Below are 22,146 nucleotides of genomic sequence, written 5' to 3' on the forward strand. Positions count from 1 at the left end.
TAGGCATTAGTTCGGTGTTATGCTGATATTTCTGTTTTTTTTTATAGAAATATGTTTTTTTAATTTACATAAGTAACAAATTAACATTAGTTTTTTTGTGTATTTACTTTGGCTGGGACGGTCAGATTTGGGGGCCCCTATGAAAGACAGATTTGGTTGGGGCCCTATAGGCAAATGCCTAGGTTTGCCTAATGGGAGTTACGCCACTGACAATAGACAGTCTGTGTTAGGCTACTTCAGTATAAGGGTACAAAACTATCCTTCAGAAGGTACTGCCCCAGTGACAAGCCATCGTACCCCTAAAGGTACAATTCTGTACTTTATTTTCTGAGAGTGTATTTTTAAACTGTTTTTTTAAATTCTTAGATTGTTTATAATTGTATAAACATTTGTATTGCTTTATTATGTCTTGCTACTGGATGCTTTAATTTCCTTCGGGATCAATAAAGTATCTATCTATCTATCTATCTATGAATTAAGGGTTCAATTGTTTTCAGTGCAGAGCTTCTGCAGTCTCCAGCCTGACTCATCTGTGGTGCGTTTCTGGAGACCCAGGTGTCCAGCAGCAGCAGAAGTCTCTGCCGGTGATATCTCCCGGTGCTTTTCACAGCCACGAACAGGGAGCGCTCCTCCGCGCCGGGCCAGCCGCCTGAAATAAGTTGAGAAAACATCCGCGCCCCCTGCAGCAGGCAGCTCCTTCTGGTGTCCGCCAGTGAGGACAGCCTCCCGGCCACCAGCAGACAGGTGACCGCGGCTGCAGCAGCGCGAGGTCCCGCTGTGCTGAAGGCGAGCCTCGGTCCCCCGGCAGGCTTCCACATGTTTTCTCAACAGCGGGACCTCGCGCTGCTGTCGCCGCATTCACCTGTCTGCTGGTGGCCGGGAGACGTCCTCACTGGCGGACACCAGAAGGAGCTGCCGGCTGCAGGGGGCACGGATGTTTTCTCAACTTATTTCAGGCGGCTGGCCCGGGAGAGGAGAGCGGTGAGCGGCCCCGCGGAGGAGCGCTCCCCCTCGGCCGGTGGAGCAGCTCACACAGGCTGACCTGTTCGTGGCTGTGAAAACCACCGGGAGGTATCACCGGCAGAGACTGGAGCTGCTGCTGGACACCTGGGTCTCCAGAAACGCACCACAGGTGCAGCCAACAACACAACACTTCATGTGTAATTTTCCTTTCGTAGCCATTGCGCTCCTATGCTCGATGCTCGATACAAGATCTTCAACTAATGTAGAGGGTGGGGAGTGGGTGGGGACTCGACAGGTAAATGCAAATTCCCTTATTGCAACGTCACAATAAGGGAGCCATCCAAATGGCTCACAGCAGCATTTTTTTCTTGACACCAAAGTCTTTCTACTGACCTACAGAAAATGGATGGATGGGTTTTTCCGCGCTTGGAGTGTTTAAAGGAACAGTAGGCTAGAGACCCAAATATGAACACAAAGACCCGCAAAAAGTGAGTTTTGCATAATATGTCCCCTGTCAGCTAAGGACCGCAGGCACTGCTGGGATTTGAACCCAGGATCTCCTGTTTACTAGACAGGCACTTAGACCAACTAAGCCACAGCGCCACATGGCTCATAAAACTGATGAAAGAATAAAGAGCAGGAACTGGATCCACCTCAGGAAATGTTTTTTGTGATTCTTTTTCTCAAGAATAGTTAAAGCCATGAGTAGAAGTGCCTCCAATTGGTTCAAAACTTCATCATATTTTGCAGATATTGTTGGGTTTTCAACTCAGACCCTGCTGTTCATGAGGAAGTCACTTTCACCAGTTACAGCCAGATCTCATGAAGCAGTGTACTTATTACACGCCAAGTCATTTACTGTGTTTTTACAAGGCTTTTTTAATGCTTTTGCGTTTTATTTTCCGCTACATATTTCAAGGAAATGACGTCCTGCCCTCAGCTTTTACTCTAACTCTGACTATTTCATGGTTTGTACATTTATTTTGATGTTATGTAGTGTGACAGGAGGAGAACCTCCACCGTACTGTGTTGACTTGTTATGTGAACAGAGGAAAATTACACTCTGAAAGTATAAAATAGGCATAAATGAGACTTTAAAAGCTGTGTGCTATTTATACGCACTTTCATTAAGTGGACCAGTGAAAAGAATTTAGTAGAAAGCTGATAATAAGATGTTTTATATTCTAAGTCATAGAAGTGGTTTTTGTGATTTATTTCCAATATTCATGTGATCTCTGCATAAATCAGGGCTTGATGTTATTCTAATTATCTCCATATGTGAAAACATTGGATTCTTACAGAATCAGAAGCAGCAAGGAGAACTGAGCATGAAGTGGAGGGAGGTGAGAGATTTGTTTTCTGTTGTGTCGACGCCCACCCCTACCTATAGGCCACTCTAATTTCTTACACCAAATAAACAGTGTCTGGTTCCATAGCACATGAAAAACGCGAGACAATATCCTATTCTGCCTATTATAGCCTATTTACTAAACTACCTTAGGCATTAATAATGGGTAAAATGTGGGTAGGCTAGTTTAAAAGGCTTCTCAATCAGGGGAATAACTTATCAGACCATATAAGGAACTCTTAATTTAAGATTTTGACTTTTTATTTAGCAATATTCCCTCTTGTAGAAGTATTTATTGACTGTGCCACAGTGAGATTAAAACATGTTCAGTTCCTGGACTGAAATATTGTTCGTTACTTTGTATCTGTTGATCTGTTGAAAGTTGTAACTGTGCATACTGTGTTTTTTAGTAATATTGCCTCTTGTAAAAGGCTTAATTATGTTTGATGAGCTACAGAAGGAGGAATTGAAAAGCTAAATGGCTGAACTCAGCTGTTTTTATTTGCTTAGATAGCCTGTAGCTCTGTTAAACCTTGTTGGAATTATACAAATATATTGTCTTCTCTGCTGTATTTCCATTCATGCTTGCATGTGTTACAATAAATTGCTCCATCTTTTTTCCCATTTTCCTGGCAAAACATAAAGGAATGAGGTGTGTTTTAAGACTTTAGACCACTTTTAGAGGACTTTATAAAAGCACATACTTTATGCTTTACTGAAGAAAGGGATGATATGTATTAGTTCAAGGTGCTCTGTATTTAGTCTGACCCACAACTGGTCACCACAGGACCATCATCTTCAACATCAGTGCTCAGTGACAGCTGCAGAAGTATGTGTAGAAACCTGATCTGTATTTAGACTGTTTCTGTCCAGTCCCGCTCTCTGAGCCGACAACAAAAATAAACTCTTCTGAACCATCAACTTGTATTTTAGACCCATTCTCACCAGACTGTTCAAGCAGGTTTTCCTCTGAATCCACAGCTCCACATTGGATTTGATCAGTCCACCACAGAGTTTTCAGATTGCTGGAATTAAACCTTTACTTGAAACTTTACTTTTGCTCTGGAAGCAGAAATTCCCCTTAAAGTTCTCTGACCCATAACTGGTGTTGGCAGCAGAGGCCTCAGAGGGAGTCCCCTCCCTCTGAGCGCTGCCCACAGAGGGAGTGGGACAGCTTCCTGAATCTGTAAACTCCCTCTGAGCGCTGCCCACAGAGGGAGTGGGACAGCTTCCTGAATCTGTAAACTCCCTCTGAGTGCTGCCCACAGAGGGAGCGGGACGGCTTCCTGAATCTGTAAACTCCCTCTGAGTGCTGCCCACAGAGGGAGCGGGACGGCTTCCTGAATCTGTAAACTCCCTCTGAGTGCTGCCCACAGAGGGAGCGGGACGGCTTCCTGAATCTGTAAACTCCCTCTGAGTGCTGCCCACAGAGGGAGCGGGACGGCTTCCTGAATCTGTAAACTCCCTCTGAGTGCTGCCCACAGAGGGAGCGGGACGGCTTCCTGAATCTGTAAACTCCCTCTGAGTGCTGCCCACAGAGGGAGCGGGACGGCTTCCTGAATCTGTAACCTTCCTCTGAGTGCTGCCCACAGAGGGAGCGGGACGGCTTCCTGAATCTGTAAACTCCCTCTGAGCGCTGCCCACAGAGGGAGCGGGACGGCTTCCTGAATCTGTAAACTCCCTCTGAGTGCTGCCCACAGAGGGAGCGGGACGGCTTCCTGAATCTGTAAACTCCCTCTGAGCGCTGCCCACAGAGGGAGTGGGACGGCTTCCTGAATCTGTAAACTCCCTCTGAGTGCTGCCCACAGAGGGAGGGGACGGCTTCCTGAATCTGTAAACTCCCTCTGAGTGCTGCCCACAGAGGGAGTGGGACAGCTTCCTGAATCTGTAAACTCCCTCTGAGTGCTGCCCACAGAGGGAGTGGGACGGCTTCCTGAATCTGTAAACTCCCTCTGAGTGCTGCCCACAGAGGGAGTGGGACGGCTTCCTGAATCTGTAAACTCCCTCTGAGTGCTGCCCACAGAGGGAGTGGGACAGCTTCCTGAATCTGTAAACTCCCTCTGAGTGCTGCCCGCAGAGGGAGAGGGACGGCTTCCTGAATCTGTAAACTCCCTCTGAGTGCTGCCCACAGAGGGAGAGGGACGGCTTCCTGAATCTGTAAACTCCCTCTGAGTGCTGCCCACAGAGGGAGTGGGACGGCTTCCTGAATCTGTAAACTCCCTCTGAGTGCTGCCCCCAGAGGGAGCGGGACGGCTTCCTGAATCTGTAAACTCCCTCTGAGTGCTGCCCGCAGAGGGAGAGGGACGGCTTCCTGAATCTGTAAACTCCCTCTGAGTGCTGCCCACAGAGGGAGTGGGACAGCTTCCTGAATCTGTAACCTCCCTCTGAGTGCTGCCCGCAGAGGGAGTGGGACAGCTTCCTGAATCTGTAAACTTCCTCTGAGTGCTGCCCGCAGAGGGAGTGGGACAGCTTCCTGAATCTGTAAACTTCCTCTGAGCGCTGCCCACAGAGGGAGCGGGACGGCTTCCTGAATCTGTAAACTCCCTCTGAGCGCTGCCCACAGAGGGAGTGGGACAGCTTCCTGAATCTGTAAACTCCCTCTGAGCGCTGCCCACAGAGGGAGTGGGACAGCTTCCTGAATCTGTAAACTCCCTCTGAGTGCTGCCCACAGAGGGAGTGGGACAGCTTCCTGAATCTGTAAACTCCCTCTGAGTGCTGCCCGCAGAGGGAGAGGGACGGCTTCCTGAATCTGTAAACTCCCTCTGAGTGATGCCCGCAGAGGGAGTGGGACAGCTTCCTGAATCTGTAACCTCCCTCTGAGTGCTGCCCGCAGAGGGAGTGGGACAGCTTCCTGAATCTGTAAACTTCCTCTGAGTGCTGCCCGCAGAGGGAGTGGGACAGCTTCCTGAATCTGTAAACTTCCTCTGAGCGCTGCCCACAGAGGGAGCGGGACGGCTTCCTGAATCTGTAAACTCCCTCTGAGCGCTGCCCACAGAGGGAGTGGGACAGCTTCCTGAATCTGTAAACTCCCTCTGAGCGCTGCCCACAGAGGGAGTGGGACAGCTTCCTGAATCTGTAAACTCCCTCTGAGTGCTGCCCACAGAGGGAGTGGGACAGCTTCCTGAATCTGTAACCTTCCTCTGAGTGCTGCCCACAGAGGGAGTGGGACAGCTTCCTGAATCTGTAAACTCCCTTTTGCCGTGTTGAGCTGCAGAGGCCTGGGGATGATTCTGCAGGAGCTGGACATCCTCTGAGTGAGGAGTCCCAGCAGCAGCAGAGACCTCTGACTGCTCCTCTAACAACAGCAGATTTTCTGTGTTGGCTGTGTTGGAAGCAGCAGAGACCTGGGATTGATGGTGTTCTGAGCTCGCTGTTACAGCTTCTGGCCTGTTGGCGGGTTCCTCACAACTTTCCTTTTTGCCACTTTCAAAGGGAAATATGTAGAAACCCTCAGACTCCTTTTCCAGAATCTCTTCATCTACTATGTCACCCCACAGAAGTGCAGGAGAGGATATTCTGCTTTGGCTCGTTTTGCTTGTTGTTTTTTAGCGTTTGTCTAAATGACTTTTTAAGTACGTGTTGTTTTTCAGGCGCTTTGTCTTTCAGGCTTTTAGAAACTACAGTGATGTCATGTCCTCTGATGTCATGTTTCCACTGTGATGTCATGCAAAACTGTGAAGTCATAATCAGTGATGACATCACTTCTTGTGATGTCAGAAGCAGTGGTGCTCTGTTCTCAGTCAGCAGGCATCACGTGTGCTGTTTTGCTCTCTTTTTCAGCTTTCTGATCTGAACTGTAAATAATATGCAACACATGTTCATAGAGCCCAGGCAATGGTGGCAAACATGGGTTGTATGAATGCTGTATGAGATGTAAATGAAAACAGAAGCAGGGATCCTTTATATATATGTGATTAAAAATGGGACAGCAGAAACTGAACCTGAATGCATCACTGTCCAGGTCAGTAATAATGTATTTATTGTATGTTACGGTGCTCACAGCTGCTTTCTTCACGCCTCACCTGGAAGTATCTTTGAAGCTGTTTTGTATGTTGTCTACACTGACTGTGAAGCAAAAGCAACACAACAGCCACATCTGCAGCTTGTTCTCAGTGTTTACAGCACAATCATTCAGCTGCTTTCATGCATCAACATAATACAGTAATAACAGTGCAGTCATGCTGGTTTCTGTTAAGAGCTGCTTACAAGCAGAATGGGATTATTTCTACGTGTCAGCATACAGTGTATAACATGGATTCCAGTAAGAATCTGACTTTGAAAGGCAGAATCAACATGTAAATGATAAAGTGTCTTCCTGTGGATGTTCTCAGATATGTAAAGTATGAATACTGTGATCCTTTCCCACATGTCCCAGTATGTCTGATTGTGTTCCAAGTGAGGGTCAGACTGGAGAAAGTGTCATGAAGCTGCCACCCTTAAAGAATCCATAAAAGCTCTGAATACCAAAGCATCTCAGTGTCATTCCAGTGTCATCTCTCTAAGTAATGATGGAAGAAGCAGAAGCTTCAGCTGCTCCTCCTGAGCTCTACTCTGATATTCAGTTTCTGCTGCTGCTGCTTTCAGAGTTTCACACAATCCTGCAGTGACTCGGTTGCACTGCTTGAGCTCCTGCTCACACTTTTGACGGAGATGACGCTCACACGTCAAACAGTTTTCCACCTTCTTTAGTTTTTCCTCAGTCATGGAGCAGCCGCTCTCTGCTGCCACTCTTCTGTCTTTTTCTCCTGTCAGAAAGAAATGTTTCTTCAGCAGCTTTGTCCTCAGAATATCCATCCCATGGTATAAATAGCTGATCTTGTCATTCTTCTGTCGGTAAGAGTTCTGTCATTTCTCTGATCCATAATCTCGGTCGGCAGCAGAGGCGTTAGAGGGAATCCCCTCGGTTTGTGAAACTGGAAACTTCCACTTGACTGGAGGAACTACGGAGGCCTGGAGATGATCCTGCAGGAGCTGGACATCCTCTGAGTGAGGAGTCCCAGCTGCAGCAGAGACCTGGGATTGTTCTTTTTCCAACAGTTGCTGGGTTCCTCATAACTTTCCTTACTGCCAAAAGTAATGGGACACGTGTAGGAACCCTCGGGCAAATCGTCGTCTGCCATGTCACACCACTGAAGTGGAGGAGATGATTTCTTGGTTTGACTCATTTTGCTTGTTGTTTATGAGTACTTAAAATCACATTTTTTTAAGATAGTAAGTAAGTGTTGTTTCTAAGTGATTGTTAAAATGATTATTTAAGATAGTAATTAAGTTTTTTTTAGGTGATGTGAAAACCGTTTGCTGTGACTTTCAAATCTGCTTCAAAAACTGGACGTGTTTCTTCAGATAAACTCCTGACCAGCTGTGAAAAAGCAGTGAAAATGTCTGGCCTGTATAAACTTTGTGATGTCAAACAAGATCAGAGATGACATCGATTGTGATGTCACCACAGTGATGACATCACAACTTTGTGAAGGCTTCTGTTCTGTCTCTTCTGGTCTGTGGTTCCAACCACAGATTCTGGATGGAAGTGAAGTCCGGATTCCAGAATGTTGATTTGTGTTCTCTGTTAATCTCTGGACGACTTCAGCTGATTACTTCCTGTCACTGTCACGTTGGAAGGTCCACTTCTGCCAGTTTTTCAGCAGCCAGTATCATGTTTTCCACCAGCAGTGTTTTCCAAAATGTTGCCAAAATAAACTATTACAATTACAACAAATGTCATCTCAGGGCACTTCAGTAATAAAGTCCAATTCAGGTCAATTGGAATTAATTAAATTCAGAATGAATCCAATTCATTCATACAGAGCAATTCAAAAACTACACTGTAAACCCCAATAAGTTCAGTTAACTCAAAAAAATTGTTGAAACTGATTACATAAAATTTTTTAATTAATGTTAACTTAATATTTTGAGTTAAAAAAGCAGTCTTGATTAAGTATGCTTTACTTCTAATCTTAAGTGGCACAAACTTACTTTGGTAAGTGTAGCAAAACATATCTGATAAGTATGTTCTACTAGTTATTTTGTTTTCACAGTAAAAATAAATACAAGTGTAGATAACTTAAATGTTCTTATTATTGTAAAACTGAGTTTTTCACTTATGTTTACTTAAAATTTTCAATTCAAAAGAAGCTCTTTACTAAGTCCAGTACAAGCAAAAATCTTGCTCAGTTTAACTCAAAATAAGATGTTAGGGAAGTTCAATTCTTTTTTGAAACCGATTACATCAATTGTTTTAAGTAGCTTTAACTCAAAATCTCTATGTAGTACACATACAGTCAAAAACACATTAACAAGGTTATATGCAACTCAATTTTTATTGAGTAAACATACTACAACAACAAACAAATTGTTTTCTAAAATTCTACACCTCCATGTGCTAAATACCTGAAATTTTTTCTGAACAATCACATCTTGAAATGGACAATAATCAGGATTCCCACAAGGAAATCATTTCCATTTCACTTAAGGCCAGTGGAACAGTAAGACAACATATTTCTGCAGGCCCTCCCTTTGGCAGAATTCTTTGCAAAAAATTATAATTTTAAGCATAAAGTTACATTAGATATTTCTGTTGCAAAACTAAATCTTTTCATGTGTAAAAAAAAACCAAACACATTTTCTTATCAAAATGAGAGATCTTAAAAATAAAAGACCGTAAGGAAAACAAAACAAACAAACAAAAAAAGAAAAAAAAAAGTGTTATTATTTTGAAGGAGCTTCTAACTATTACCAGGACCTTGTTGTCAAATTTTCTGGGACATCTCTCTTTTAAAAATCTATTTAAAACTATTTGCAAACCAGCCAGTAGACCACATGGCACCTACAAATGCATGACATGCTTTCAATAACATACTCATGCTGTCCAACTGTCAAACATACAACACGAAGGTGAACAATAACATAAAAACACTAAGATGTTTCAATTGCCTGTATGAATTGTTGTCCATCAGCATTGTTTGCAAGAGCCAGATTACTCTACTGCCAAAAGGTCGTTTTTAAGGCTCAACACTCTGGGCCTCAACTTTCCATCTTCCAGGCCCAACAACACTTTCTGGATGAAGTCGAAAGTATTGGCCAAGTCTTTTGGGTAACGTAAATGCAGCGCATAAATAAGTCCAAGAAGAATCACATAGGCATCAGCCAATGTATCCACGTCAATCACAACATTACCCTCAATGAGAACTGCAACCCTATCTGGGCAGAGGAATGTGGCATCAGTTGAACTGGCACGGATCAAAGCAAGGCCAACTGGTACATCATCAACTTCCAGTTCAGGGGAATCCACAGGCTGAAGATGAGAGAGAGGAGAAACACCTCTTAGCGTACCACAATACAAACTGATTGCACCACAAGCTACAGCGTCAAATGACCACAGACGATGCAACATTTCTATAAAATAAAACAGATTTTTAAGCATTTCTTGCTGGACTTTATTAGATCTCCTTTTGCTACACAAAAAATATCTTTCCAGTGAATTTCATAACATCAGGGGCATTCTTTTTTGAACTATGAACCTACAGCATTTGCATCCCTTCTGTACACTACAATAACAATTTATGGTAATACTAAATACTAATTCTAAACTTACAACCAGAACCTTCAACCATGGTCTGATGACACCAAAATTCACAGAACAAGCAAATTCCAAACATTTCATATAGCAATATGCTGACTTACATCCCACATCCTCAGGAACTTGGAGTCATCCTCACACAAATAAGGAGGGAGAGCACGGAGAACAACAGTACGTCTTCCATGGACGTCAACTTGTTCCTTGAGTGAGAAAACATAAGCAATATATAAAACACACTATTGACAGTAGGTTGGAAAATGCCAAAGGTAGTGCTTGTTTTGTTTTTTGAAAACAAACAGTCCCCCTATTTTTCATTTAATATTTGAACTTTTATTAACAAAAACAGACCAAATACCACACAGTGGGCCTCATGCAAGAACATTTTCGTATTTTAATTCTAAATTTCTCTCACACTCCATGAGCAACAGGCCAACAGCATCTCTGTCGCTGTGGATTCTCTAGTATGGAAAAATGTGTTCTTATTTGATGTGTCTTATGTCTCCATGCACATGTTAACAATTGTTTCTGTTTTGAAAAAAATCTTTTTAGACATGTTTAAGTAAAATATACTCATGACTGAAGATATTAGAGTTTGAACATAATCCACTATTGCTATCAAGCACCAGGAAGTGTAACCAACTCACCTGGAGGTCGTAAGCACTGAAGAGCTGATCAAGAGCTTCAGCTGCCTGTCCTGTGCGTGCAGCTTTTTTTCTGAACAAACTTTGTAGACGGGGAACATGTCGATCCAGCTCGGCATAGAAATGGTTTTTCAGGTTGATGTTTGTGATCCTGTGAAACTCAGAACAAATCTGTACAAACATAAAATCACTGTTAAATGTTGTAGTCTGTACAAAAAATGAATACAGAAATAAACAAGAATTTTCACATCTCATGCATAATGGAAAATCACTGTAACCATTTCTCAGATATGGGGTCATGTAAAGCTTTACCTTAACAAAGTATGAACCAAGTTTGATCACCTAAAAAGTGATACTGCTCAAGAAAATAATTAAATCTGTGTGTACAAATACTATTTTCACCTGGGACTCCATTTCAAGGGCAGGCCAGCGTTCCAGGATCTCTCCAACAGGTAGCTCATCACTGATGATTTCTTTTCGCCGTAAGGCAAAGGTCATCTGCATCAGTGATGCAATCCGGGGGACGTTTTTGTCAGTCATCTTTATTTCGTCTACAATTTTGAGCCGAATTTTCTCCAAGGTTCCAAGATCCTCACCTCTTGGGAAATTTGGGAGGAAATTCACCTCCGCCCGTTTTGGCCTTTTAATGTTAGCGTGGGTAGGCTGTTTGTCGGGGTTGTTCTTACTCCTTTTTCCAGAATTTACAGCTACCTCACTAAATCCTGCCCGACTCAACTTTGTGCGGAAGTTCCCCATTTTAAACTTCAGACTGTTTTTCCAGCCGTACCATCCTGTCTGTGACCCCAGCTCTTTGAGACAAGGATGTCTAGTGATGAGTGCTTCTGCGACCACTGTAAATTCCTTGTCACTGGGGTATGCTTTATAACTATGCATTTTCTCTGCAAGGGTCTCAAGGACGTTGTGTTTTTGGCCCTTTGACAACTTGAGGGTTTTCCCTGTTCTTCCAAATGTGATATTTCCCTCTTCAAGTATGAGTTCCACCTCATATGAAAATGTTGGCACTGGAAAATCAGTGGGCCATCTATCAACCCTCTCTGGGGTGATTGCATGGGGTAAGATTATTGTGTCATCTGACGCAATGGAGCTGTCATCACTCTCAGGCCGCACCACTTTTAATACAGCGTTCTGTGGAAGCTCTTCAATGTCTACAAGAGAACATAACTGGCCATCAAAGTCTGGGTCTTCGAAAGACAAGCTAAAGTCAAAATCTAACTTAAATCTTTCTTTGATTATTGTTTTGAGATTATCTACAGTATCTGGTCGGGAGGATAGAGACATCTTCCTAACAATGTCAGTCGAAGTGTGAACGTGGAGAAGGAGATTTTGAGCTGCCATTTCCTATCATTATTGAGAAAGAGAAAATAATGGATTAATGACTAACATTAGCTTTGGCGTTATAATTTAAAGCACATTATCAATTTTAAATGAAAAACATACATTGATTGTTTTGCAACGGTGCCCGTTGATCAAAGGCAGCAGCACAAAGCTTGCACTTCCAAACCATTGGAAAACTGAGTACTTGACGTATACACTGCTGTGTGTCCACTGTGTAAGCTGGCAATGAGTGTCTAAAACATCTACATACCAGCTTGCAGACTTCATGTGACACTCAGCTTCTTCTGCTTCAGGCTAAAAGAGAGAAGATTTACATGAGTTTTACAGACATCACTCGACTCTTTAAATACTAAACAAAATTACAAAAACATCATTACTATTTCATTATTAGGCTGTGAAGGGAAAAAGACTCGAAAAAGCTGTTGACTAACGGTGTTTCCAGTAAGCCCTGCAAGACTTTGTGTAGGTCAGGTCAGTTAGGCTACCACGTTTAGCAACTAGACCAAAGATAATTCTCTTTATTAGTTTAGCGGCGGCTACATGATAATATGATAAGCTGTAATGTTTTTGGCATAAACTTAACATGAACTTCTCACTTAATGTTTGGCCTCTAAGTTAACAGCATGCCCAGACATAAACAAAGAGCAAAAGTTCTGCAGCGGGCCAGTTTTCCTTGTGAAATTACCACAAAAAAAATGGTACTAGCATTATACTAGCAATACACTAGCTCAACACATTAGATTCAAATGGGTAAAATAATTGTTTTTATGCAAAAAATACAACAAATAATTCGCTAAACACGGAGGTAAAACGACAAAGAACGGCAACTTACCAGAGAGGAGCGAAAGAGAAAGTAAAATTTTTATCAGACGGTTGAAAAACAGCTGCTATCCACAACGGAATTAATTCCAGAAGTCGTTCTTGGTAGCAGTCCGGAAGTGAAGTTCCCACAAGATAGATGACTTTTCGTAAAAATATTTATTATTCTCTCGCTGCAAAGCTGCTGCTACATTTCCGAATCGGCGCAACCGGGAACTTTTCCGCTCGCTGTATGTGACGTCACATAATTTGAGTCAAACAATTTGAGTTAATTGACAAAACTGAATTAAAGTTTTTGAGTATTGTGCACTTAAAATTGAAAATCCGTTAAGATAACTCAAAAAATTTGCAGTGAATTAACTTTTTTAAATTTCTGAGTTAACACAACTTAATTATTTTAACACACTTTTACTGTTCGGTCTTACAGTGTATTTCCTCGCTAAGGAAACCAACAGATGGCACCGAACTTGCACTATTTCTAATTAGATATAACTTTTTAATAGTTCTAAGATCATATCTTTCTGGTTTTATTTTTTATTTTACAAAGAGTCCCGAGTAATTATGAAAGTGGGGTTTTAATTAGAAGAAAAAGCCTCAAAATAAAGTGATTTTAGGAGTATGCAGGGATTCATTTCCATCTAATGAACAGCTCAGTTATATTAAACAGTGGGCCGTGTGAGCAGCAATCAGGGGAGTAAGGAGTTCACAGATCATAGACAGAGGCAACCGTCCAACTATTCAAAGCTTTTAAAATGAGTAATAAAATCTGACAGGTAACCAGGGAAGGAAGGACAAGAGGCAGGGAGGTGGGCAGCCACTGTGTGTCCTGGTGTGGGAATAATCACCTCAGCTGCTGATTTTAGGAGGAGCACCAATAAGCCAAACAGCGTCTCCATCCCAGGAGAAGAGGTGGCTGAGGAACACCTGGGAGGTTACCTGTTGCATATCTCTTATAAGTCTGTGGTGCAGAGTGCATCTTTCTTCAGCACCATCTGCTGTGGCAGCAGCATCAGAGCCAGCGACTCAAAGAAACTGAGCAAACTGCTAAAGAAGGCTGGCTCTGACCTGGGGACTGCTTTGGAGCTGTGCTTGATGAGCACTCACTTCTTTTTTTTTTTTTAAACCCCTTGTCCTGTCCAGCATTATGGCAGCAGAATTGTAATTTGAATACCGTTTATGCCAAACACATTTGCTATACCAAGGGAAGCTTTATGAATGTAAAGCTCCCCTTGATGCCCATCAACTCCTTATTTTTATTTATTTATTTTTGTTACAATACTTAACATGATGTGATAGTGTGATAGTGCTGAACCGGACCGGGACACAGAGAGAGAGGGAGAGCGAAGAAGGGAAAAAAAGGAACTGAAATATGAAGAGTTATTAATTTCTTTGCTCCACCAAGCCTGTCTATTTGGACACCAGATGGAAATTAGCATTTGTGCTAAAATCTGGCACATTTACATGTATGTACACTATGTATATGTTCATTAATGTGCAATGTCCTGAAAAAAAAAAAGTAAAAAAAAAAAAAAAAAAGAGACAAACATAGAAAACGATGTAAAATCAGACAACCAGCTGCTACACCTGTAAAAACAAAACTGAAGACAATCCAAGGCTTTTGTGGGGAATCCAGCCTTAGAGGCACCAGGAGCACCTGTAAGCAGATAAGCAGAGAACGAACACACAAACAATTGAAGAAGATACAGAATGTGTTGCTTGACTGTCGTGCCAATTCTGAGAATACAAGCTGTAAGAGTATCACTGAAAAATTGACAAAACAACACGTTGCTAAAACCCTTTCATTGTCAAGCATTTGCATGACTGAGAGCGTAAATTGACTGTGGAAGGGGTTCCATGGTGTAAAGGTCAGCACTCTGGACTCTGAATCCAGTGATCCGAGTTCAAATCTCAGTGGAACCTTCAGGTGTTTGCTGTCATGGTTGCATTCTGGAATGAAGATGAGTTGAGTAGGCTAGTCACTTGTGAAAGGACACCAGAGTGCTCAATTCCAGCTGAGAGGATCTGTGGTATGTGACGTCACACATCTGTGTTGCAAGTTGAATCTTTTTTGGTTTCTTCTTGCATATTCATTTACGATGCTTCTATTTCTCCATACTCTCCCAGAGAAGTGTGTTACAATCCCACTTCTGACTCAATTTGTTGCAACTCCAAAATCTCTTTCCGCAAGCAACATAATTTGGCAAAACTTACCTCATTCTTTGGCTTCCGGAACACTAGTGAATAGGCATGGCTTCAGTTTCCGTAGTGTAGTGGTTATCACGTTCGCCTCACACTTGAAAGGTCCTCAGTTCGAAACTGGGCGGAAACATTACTTGCTCCTCCTTTATTTATTTCATCCTTGTGTGAAGATGTATGACTGCACGTTAATGATAGCAACATCAACATATTCATAATTATGGATAGGAGGGGAGCCTCATCTGCTATTGTTGACATGTAAAGTCAATTTTTGCAAGTTTTCAAAAGATTTTCCGATGCTGTGGTTTGAAACGGACTTTGGAAAAACCCCAAGCTGCTGAGCGAAAATGGCAGCCTTCCGTTAAGGAATCTGTTGCATCTCCAAATATAAGAATGAATGTCCAGTCAAAGAAATCCGTTTTGTGTTCTTTACTTGTGAGAACTCAGGCAGCACATACAGAGACAACAGGCATAGCAGACGACTGCACGGCATGTGAGAGCTCGCTAGAATACTCGGCGTCTCCCTTATATGGTATTGCCAGGTGTTAACTAATCAACACAGTATCACAGTCTCTAATTACGAATGCGCCACCTAGTGGACAATAATCAATATGCATTGAACATGTCTATGAGAACCCCAATATACCAAGATATCACAGAATCGAACCCTGTTCCTCCGCTTGACAGGCGGATTCTAACCTTTGACCATTGAAGAAGATACAGAATGTGTTGCTTGACTGTCGTGCCAATTCTGAGAATACAAGCTGTAAGAGTATCACTGAAAAATTGACACAAAAAAAATCACGTTGCTAAAACCCTTTCATTGTCAAGCATTTGCATGACTGAGAGCGTAAATTGACTGTGGAAGGGGTTCCATGGTGTAAAGGTCAGCACTCTGGACTCTGAATCCAGTGATACAAGTTCAAATCTCGGTGGAACCTTCAGGTGTGTGCTGTCATGGTTGCGTTCTGGAAAGAAGATGAGTTGAGTAGGCTAGTCAGTTGTGAAATGACACCAGAGTGCACGATTCCAGTTGAGAGGATCTGTGGTATGTGACGTCACACCTCTGTGTTGCTCGTTGAATCTTTTTTGGTTTCCTCTTGCATATTCATTTACGATGCTTCTATTTATCCATGCTCTCCCACAGGAGTGTGTTACAATCCCACTTCTGACTCAATTTGTTGCGACTCCAAAATCTCTTTCCGCAAGCAACAAAATTTGTGAAAACTTACCTCATTCTTTGGCTTCCGGAACACTAGTGAATAGGCATGGCTTCAGTTTCCGTAGTGTAGTGGTTATCACGTTCGCCTCACACGTGAAAGGTCCTCAGTTTGAAACTGGGCGGAAACATTACTTGCTCCTCCTTTATTTATTTCATCCTTGTGTGAAGATGTATGACTGCACATTAATGATAGCAACATCAACATATTCATAATTATGGATAGGAGGGGAGCCTCATCTGCTATTCTTGACATGTAAAGTCAATTTTTGCAGGTTTTCAAAAGATTTTCTCATGCTGTGGTGTGAAACGGACTTTGGCGAATCCCTAGCTGCTGAGCGAAAATGGCAACCTTCGGTCAAGGAATCAAACCCTGTTCCTCCGCTTGACAGGCGGATTCTAACCTTTGACCAGCAAAGATACAGAATGTGTTGCTTGATTGTCGTGCCAATTCCAGGGGTGGAAAGTAACGAATTACATTTACTCATGTTACTGTAATTGAGTACTTTTTATGAGTAATTTGTAATTTTCTGAGTAGTTTTTGAAATGTGTAATTTTTACTTTTACTCGAGTTCATTTTGACCCAAGTACTTTTACTTTGCTACATTTGAAACCCCCCACGTTACTGAGTAAAACAAATATTTATGGTGAAAAATTAAATGCGGGCGGAAATTTAAACAGCTGTCCCGGAACTGAAAGTCAATAGCTGGGTTTCACTTCTGTATTTTCTAAGCGCGCGAACCTAAGTGGTGAGCAACTGGAGCTGGGTCCCATTGAAAACACTGGGCCTCATGCAAGAACATCTTCGTATTTTTATTCTAAATTTCTCTCACTTTTTTCGTAAGAAGGTCTCGTACGAACACGCCACGTCAGATTCAACAAACGCTCTTAACTTCGGAAAAAGTGTGTAAACGACCTGGGTAAATGATGAATCCCAACTGTGCGTATCTAAGTTCACGTGCACGAGGATAGTAGATTTGCATACTCCACGCCCAAAATGATACCATATAAGGCTGTGCTTCCTCTCTCCTGTGCCAGGAAGTGTTGAGTGTTGAGTCATGAAAACGGCATCAAGGCACAAAAAGAACAACTTTACGGGCTCTGAGATTGAAGTTCTGCTTTCAGAAATCCAAAAAGGAAAATCTGTCATTTTTAGCGGTGTCAGCAGTGGAATTACGGGACCTGCTAAAGCGAAGAAATGGGAAGCATTTACGAGTGCTGTTAATACCATGTCACTGAAATAAAAAAATAAATGGTTTGATATGAAAATGGCTTAAAAAAAAACGTCTCGCCATGGCCAGGCGCTCGATGACTGCAACTAAAGCCGTGCAATCAGTTGTTGCCTCATCATGATGGCACTTTGATGGGGCGGTCCATGAGGGGGGTCTTCTGGCACCACAGCTTCTGGTCTGCCTGGGCTGGTTCAGGTTTTAGGAGACCCTCGTTCATCATGGCAATATTGCGCAAATCTGGTACCCACCTGGCCTTCAGCTCAGTGCGCTCCACGACAGCACAGGTGCTTTGATGCGTATATGTGTCTCGTGCTCCAATTATGATTGGCAGTCCAGCCACGGCATGAAAGTCCCTCTTAATTTGTACTTGTTGGACAGCGGTGTATGGGAATCTGATGTACCACGGGTGATAAACAGATGAGAGCTTTGATGACCAAGGGGAGCGCACGACTCACAGAGGACTGGGACACCCCCGATTGTCTCCAATCTCCCTCTGAAAGCTTCCTGTGGGCAAAAATCCAAAGATGGTAAGGATGGTGGGCGTGTGTGGAATTGGGTTTGATCGGCGTGTTTCTCTCTGGAGTCGTGGCTCTAGGAAGCTGCAAATTTGTAGCAGCACAGTCCTTGGGAATCTTAATCGCGATGTCAGCCATTAGTCTGTCTCCACACGGTCTCTTCCAAGAGCCTGACACACTAAGGCATCCAAAAGTCGCAAGACATCCGCTGCGCTTCGCGTTACAGATTCAAATGAACCTTCAATTAGTGCACAATTTAAGTCAAACAAAATAATGTCAGCATAATTATGGGGTATAATGTATATTTATGTATGTTTGCTTCAAAGTAATTAAATATACAATCCATTAGTCAAGCAAACTTGATTTGAATAACAGCGGACTATTTTACGAAACTCCTACGACAGCTCTGGATCACTCGTGAATTCTGTTCGTACCTGAAAGAAAACGTAAAATACGAAAAGATTGGTGAATGCGCAAATTCTCTTAAATCACTCGTACGGACGATTTAAGAACAAATCTGTGCGTACGAACGCTTCTTGCATGAGGCCCAATGTGTTTTGTCTGCCACTTTTTGCCCAAAATGACTCAGTTTTGTGCCGTTTTTGGATGTAGCAATCGGTCTAACCGAGAGAAGGGAAAGGGTTACTATCGAGTACCTAAGGTAATCGCCCATAGAGGTGAGAAATGGAAAAAACTCACAGAACAACGCCGTAAAAAGTGGATAGCTAACCTACGTTTACAGACTGGAGGAGCTGAATCTGCAAATGCTCGTGTCTGCGGTTACCACTTCGTCAAAGGTATGTGCGAAATCTAACTGTTTAGTAGTAGTGCAGTAAAGTGTTATGTTGTTAAATGCCAATCAACAGTAATGTAATACGGGCTACGTTTGGGCTTCGTTTTGAAGGCTGCCCCAGCGCGTTGTTAGCTACTGAGTCATTGGACTGGGCTCCGACGTCAGTATTTAGATATTTGGATCTCGGCATTTTATCAAAACATAAACATTTTTTATTGTTATTCCACAATGAAGTCCCGCAGGTCAGAGGGTTCTGGGGAATTGGAGGGGTACCTTGCCTGTGTGTCGGAGAGCATGGACCTGCTGAATTCCTTCCCAAACATTAAGAAGCTGTCTCTGAAACTCAACACAGGCCTTCCAGCCTCAGCTGCCTGTGAGAGGCTTTTTAGTTCAGCCGGGTTGCTCTTCACAGCAAAGAGAGCAAGACTTACAACAAAAAACTTCGAAAATCAGCTGCTGCTGAAATTGAACAAGAGCTTTTCCGGTCTAAAGTTGTAGATTATTGGCAGATTTGTGGGATCCTGTGGGCACTGTATTTTGTATAGTGGGATCCTGTGAGCATTTTGTTTTATTTTGAGATGTGGGATCCTGTGGCATTTTATTATGAATAGTGGGATCCTATGGGCACTTAATTTTGTGTGCATTTTGTTTTTTTAATACTTTGATTGTAGTTTAAATTTCTTTATTCTTATCATAGTGTTGTCCATTGGACAATAGGACTGAAAATTGTTTGCACTTTATTCAATTCAATTCAATTAAAAAATAGTTTATTTATCCCAGAGGGAAATTAAATGTTGATGTAACTCAATTAAATCAAGGAGTTATTATAGATGCTGATGGCTGTGGGCAGGAATGATTTCCTGTAGCGGTCCGTTTTACATCCAAACTGAAGAAGCCTTTGACTGAAGAGACTCTGTTTTCCAATAACAGTCTCATGGAGAGGATGTGCAGGGTTGTCCATAATTATGGTACAAGTTGTGACTGTCCTTGTGAGGAAGTATGTTCCTGAGCCCAGTTGATCTTTTGCAAGTGTGGATGTGCACTTTAATACACCTCGAAATAGATTAAAACAACTTGTACTGAATTTGATTCATGACTCATCCTTTTTTGCATTAAGAAACTGAAAGTAATTAAGTAACTTTTACTCAAATGACATTTTAAATGAAGTAATTTTGTACTTTTACTCAAGTAAATTTTGAGATGGGTAATTTTACTTTTACTCTGAGTAGAATTTAGGCAAAGTAAAGATACTTTTACTTAATTACAATTTTTCAGTACTCTTTCCACCTCTGGCCAATTCTGAGAATACAAGCTGGAAGAGTATCACTGAAAAATTGACAAAAAAAATCACGTCGCCAAAACCCTTTCATTGTCAAGAATTTGCATGACTGAGAGCGTAAATTGATTGTGGAAGGGGTTCCATGGTGTAAAGGTCAGCACTCTGGACTCTGAATCCAGTGATCAAAGTTAAAATCTCAGTGGAACCTTCAGGTGTGTGCTGTCATGGTTGCGTTCTGGAAAGAAGATGAGTTGAGTAGGCTAGTCAGTTGTGAAATGACACCAGATTGCACAATTGATCAATTCCAGCTGAGAGGATCTGTGGTATGTGACGTTACACCTCTGTGTTGCTAGTTGAATCTTTTTTGGTTTCCTCTTGCATATTCATTTACGATGCTTCTATTTATCCATGCTCTACCAGAGGAGTGTGTTACAATCCCACTTCTGACTCAATTTGTTGCGACTCCACAATCTCTTTCCGCCAGCAACAAAATCTGGGAAAACTTACCTCATTCTTTGGCTTCCGGAACACTAGTGAATAGGCATGGCTTCAGTTTCCGTAGTGTAGTGGTTATCACGTTCGCCTAACACGGGAAAGGTCCTCAGTTTGAAACTGGGTGGAAACATTACTTGCTCCTCCTTTATTTATTTCATCCTTGTGTGAAGATGTATGACTGCACGTTAATGATAGCAACATCAACATATTCATAATTATGGATAGGAGGGGAGCCTCATCTGCTATTCTTGACATGTAAAGTACATTTTTGCAGGTTTTCAAAAGATTTTCTGATGCTGTTGTTTGAAACGGACTTTGGCGAATCCCTAGCTGCTGAGCGAAAATGGCAACCTTCCGTCAAGGAATCGAACCCTGTTCCTCCGCTTGACAGGCGGATTCTAACCTTTGACCAGCAAAGATACAGAATGTGTTGCTTGACTGTCGTGCCAATTCTGAGAATACAAGCAGTAAGAGTATCACTGAAAAATTGACAAAAAAAATCACGTTGCTAAAACCCTTTCATTATCAAGCATTTGCATGACTCTCTTTACTAACTCTTTATTACACCAAGCACAATGTCCAAAAAACTCAGTACCCCAAGCACACTCCCAAAGGCAATATGAATGACAAACCAAAAATGTTCACATTGTTTTTAAATTATTGTTTCATGGGTAAATCTTTAATGAGGTACTAAAAACACATGTATACAAGACACATAAGTGTTATTATATACACAAGAGATGCATCACATTTGCTGGGCTTCATATGGTGCAACAATTGCTACTGCCAGTAGATGTCACCCAAGGGAATTGAATGAAGCTTCGAGTAGTGAACGACTTGGTGACACAATGGTTCAAAATGATTCAAAGCTTCACAAAGCCTCATTTTGCCATCACTACAATCAATCAAAAATTGTAAAAGGCAGCTTGTGCTTATACCTCAGGAAGAACCCAGCAGCTGTCATTGTGAAAACAAGCTATGAGAGGAACCAGCAAGGGTGAAGGTTTATAAATAATGCCACAGACCAGCCCAGACCAATCAAAGCTTAACGTGCTAACAACAGACAGCTGCTTGTGAGGGACTATCAGGACAGGTGGACGCTGGAGGCTCATCTGGTTGGTCTGGTATCAGCCTCATTGTCTCCTCTGGCCTCCACCCTCCTGTCTGTGCTAAAGGCACTTAGTCACTGCCAAATAATTTACTGTCGTAAAATAGCTCTACCCAAATTGTCGTAATTCTCAGATTTTCTATTTCAGTTAAACGTAGAAGCTGGAAATAACATCCTACATGTTGAGTTTTCACACCGACCCACTCACACATTTAACAGGTTAACTGAGGCCTGTAGAGTCTGAGATGTAGCTCTTATTGGTCCTTTAAAGGAGACATGTTTTGCCCTTTTTGGTACAATTTCCCGAGGTCTTACTGAAATGTATGAGACAGGTCAGGAGCTCCTGGTCTTGTTGGCCAAGTTTTTCCCCCAAAAGTGTATTTTATTTCCTAAACATGATGCTTTTCTAACTTTAACCCAGTACTTTTAATGTTTTACACCTTTCGACCAAGTAGTTTTGGAAAAAAGGTGAAAAACGAATGAAGGAAACAACGGTCTCACAGCAGTTCAAAGACTGGTGTCAAACACAAGTCCCGTGTTTAGGAGATGGTTGACTATCCTCTGCATCCTTTTTAATCTCCTGACTTGGTCAGTGTTACTTGTTGA

The 22,146-nt window shown here is 42.3% G+C and overlaps 1 long non-coding RNA gene and 3 other non-coding genes across 4 annotated transcripts; 2 read left to right on the plus strand and 2 right to left on the minus strand.

Annotated features, from left to right (window-relative positions):
* Window positions 1–1,492: 1,492 nt before the first annotated feature.
* On the minus strand, window positions 1,493–1,566 carry trnat-agu (transfer RNA threonine (anticodon AGU)). The gene has a single exon. It is a non-coding gene; the product is annotated as a tRNA-Thr (tRNA).
* Window positions 1,567–10,537: 8,971 nt separating this feature from the next.
* Window positions 10,538–12,989, minus strand: LOC142391881 (uncharacterized). Its single transcript, XR_012770615.1, has 3 exons — window positions 11,987–12,989; window positions 10,931–11,887; window positions 10,538–10,699 (listed from the first exon to the last, which is right to left on the minus strand). It is a non-coding gene; the product is annotated as an uncharacterized LOC142391881 (long non-coding RNA).
* A 1,970-nt stretch (window positions 12,990–14,959) lies between these two features.
* Window positions 14,960–15,032, plus strand: trnav-cac (transfer RNA valine (anticodon CAC)). Its single transcript has one exon. It is a non-coding gene; the product is annotated as a tRNA-Val (tRNA).
* A 1,144-nt stretch (window positions 15,033–16,176) lies between these two features.
* On the plus strand, window positions 16,177–16,249 carry trnav-cac (transfer RNA valine (anticodon CAC)). The gene has a single exon. It is a non-coding gene; the product is annotated as a tRNA-Val (tRNA).
* Window positions 16,250–22,146: the final 5,897 nt, after the last annotated feature.

This window comes from Odontesthes bonariensis, chromosome 11 (assembly GCF_027942865.1).
Source record: "Odontesthes bonariensis isolate fOdoBon6 chromosome 11, fOdoBon6.hap1, whole genome shotgun sequence".
NCBI lineage: Eukaryota > Metazoa > Chordata > Actinopteri > Atheriniformes > Atherinopsidae > Odontesthes > Odontesthes bonariensis.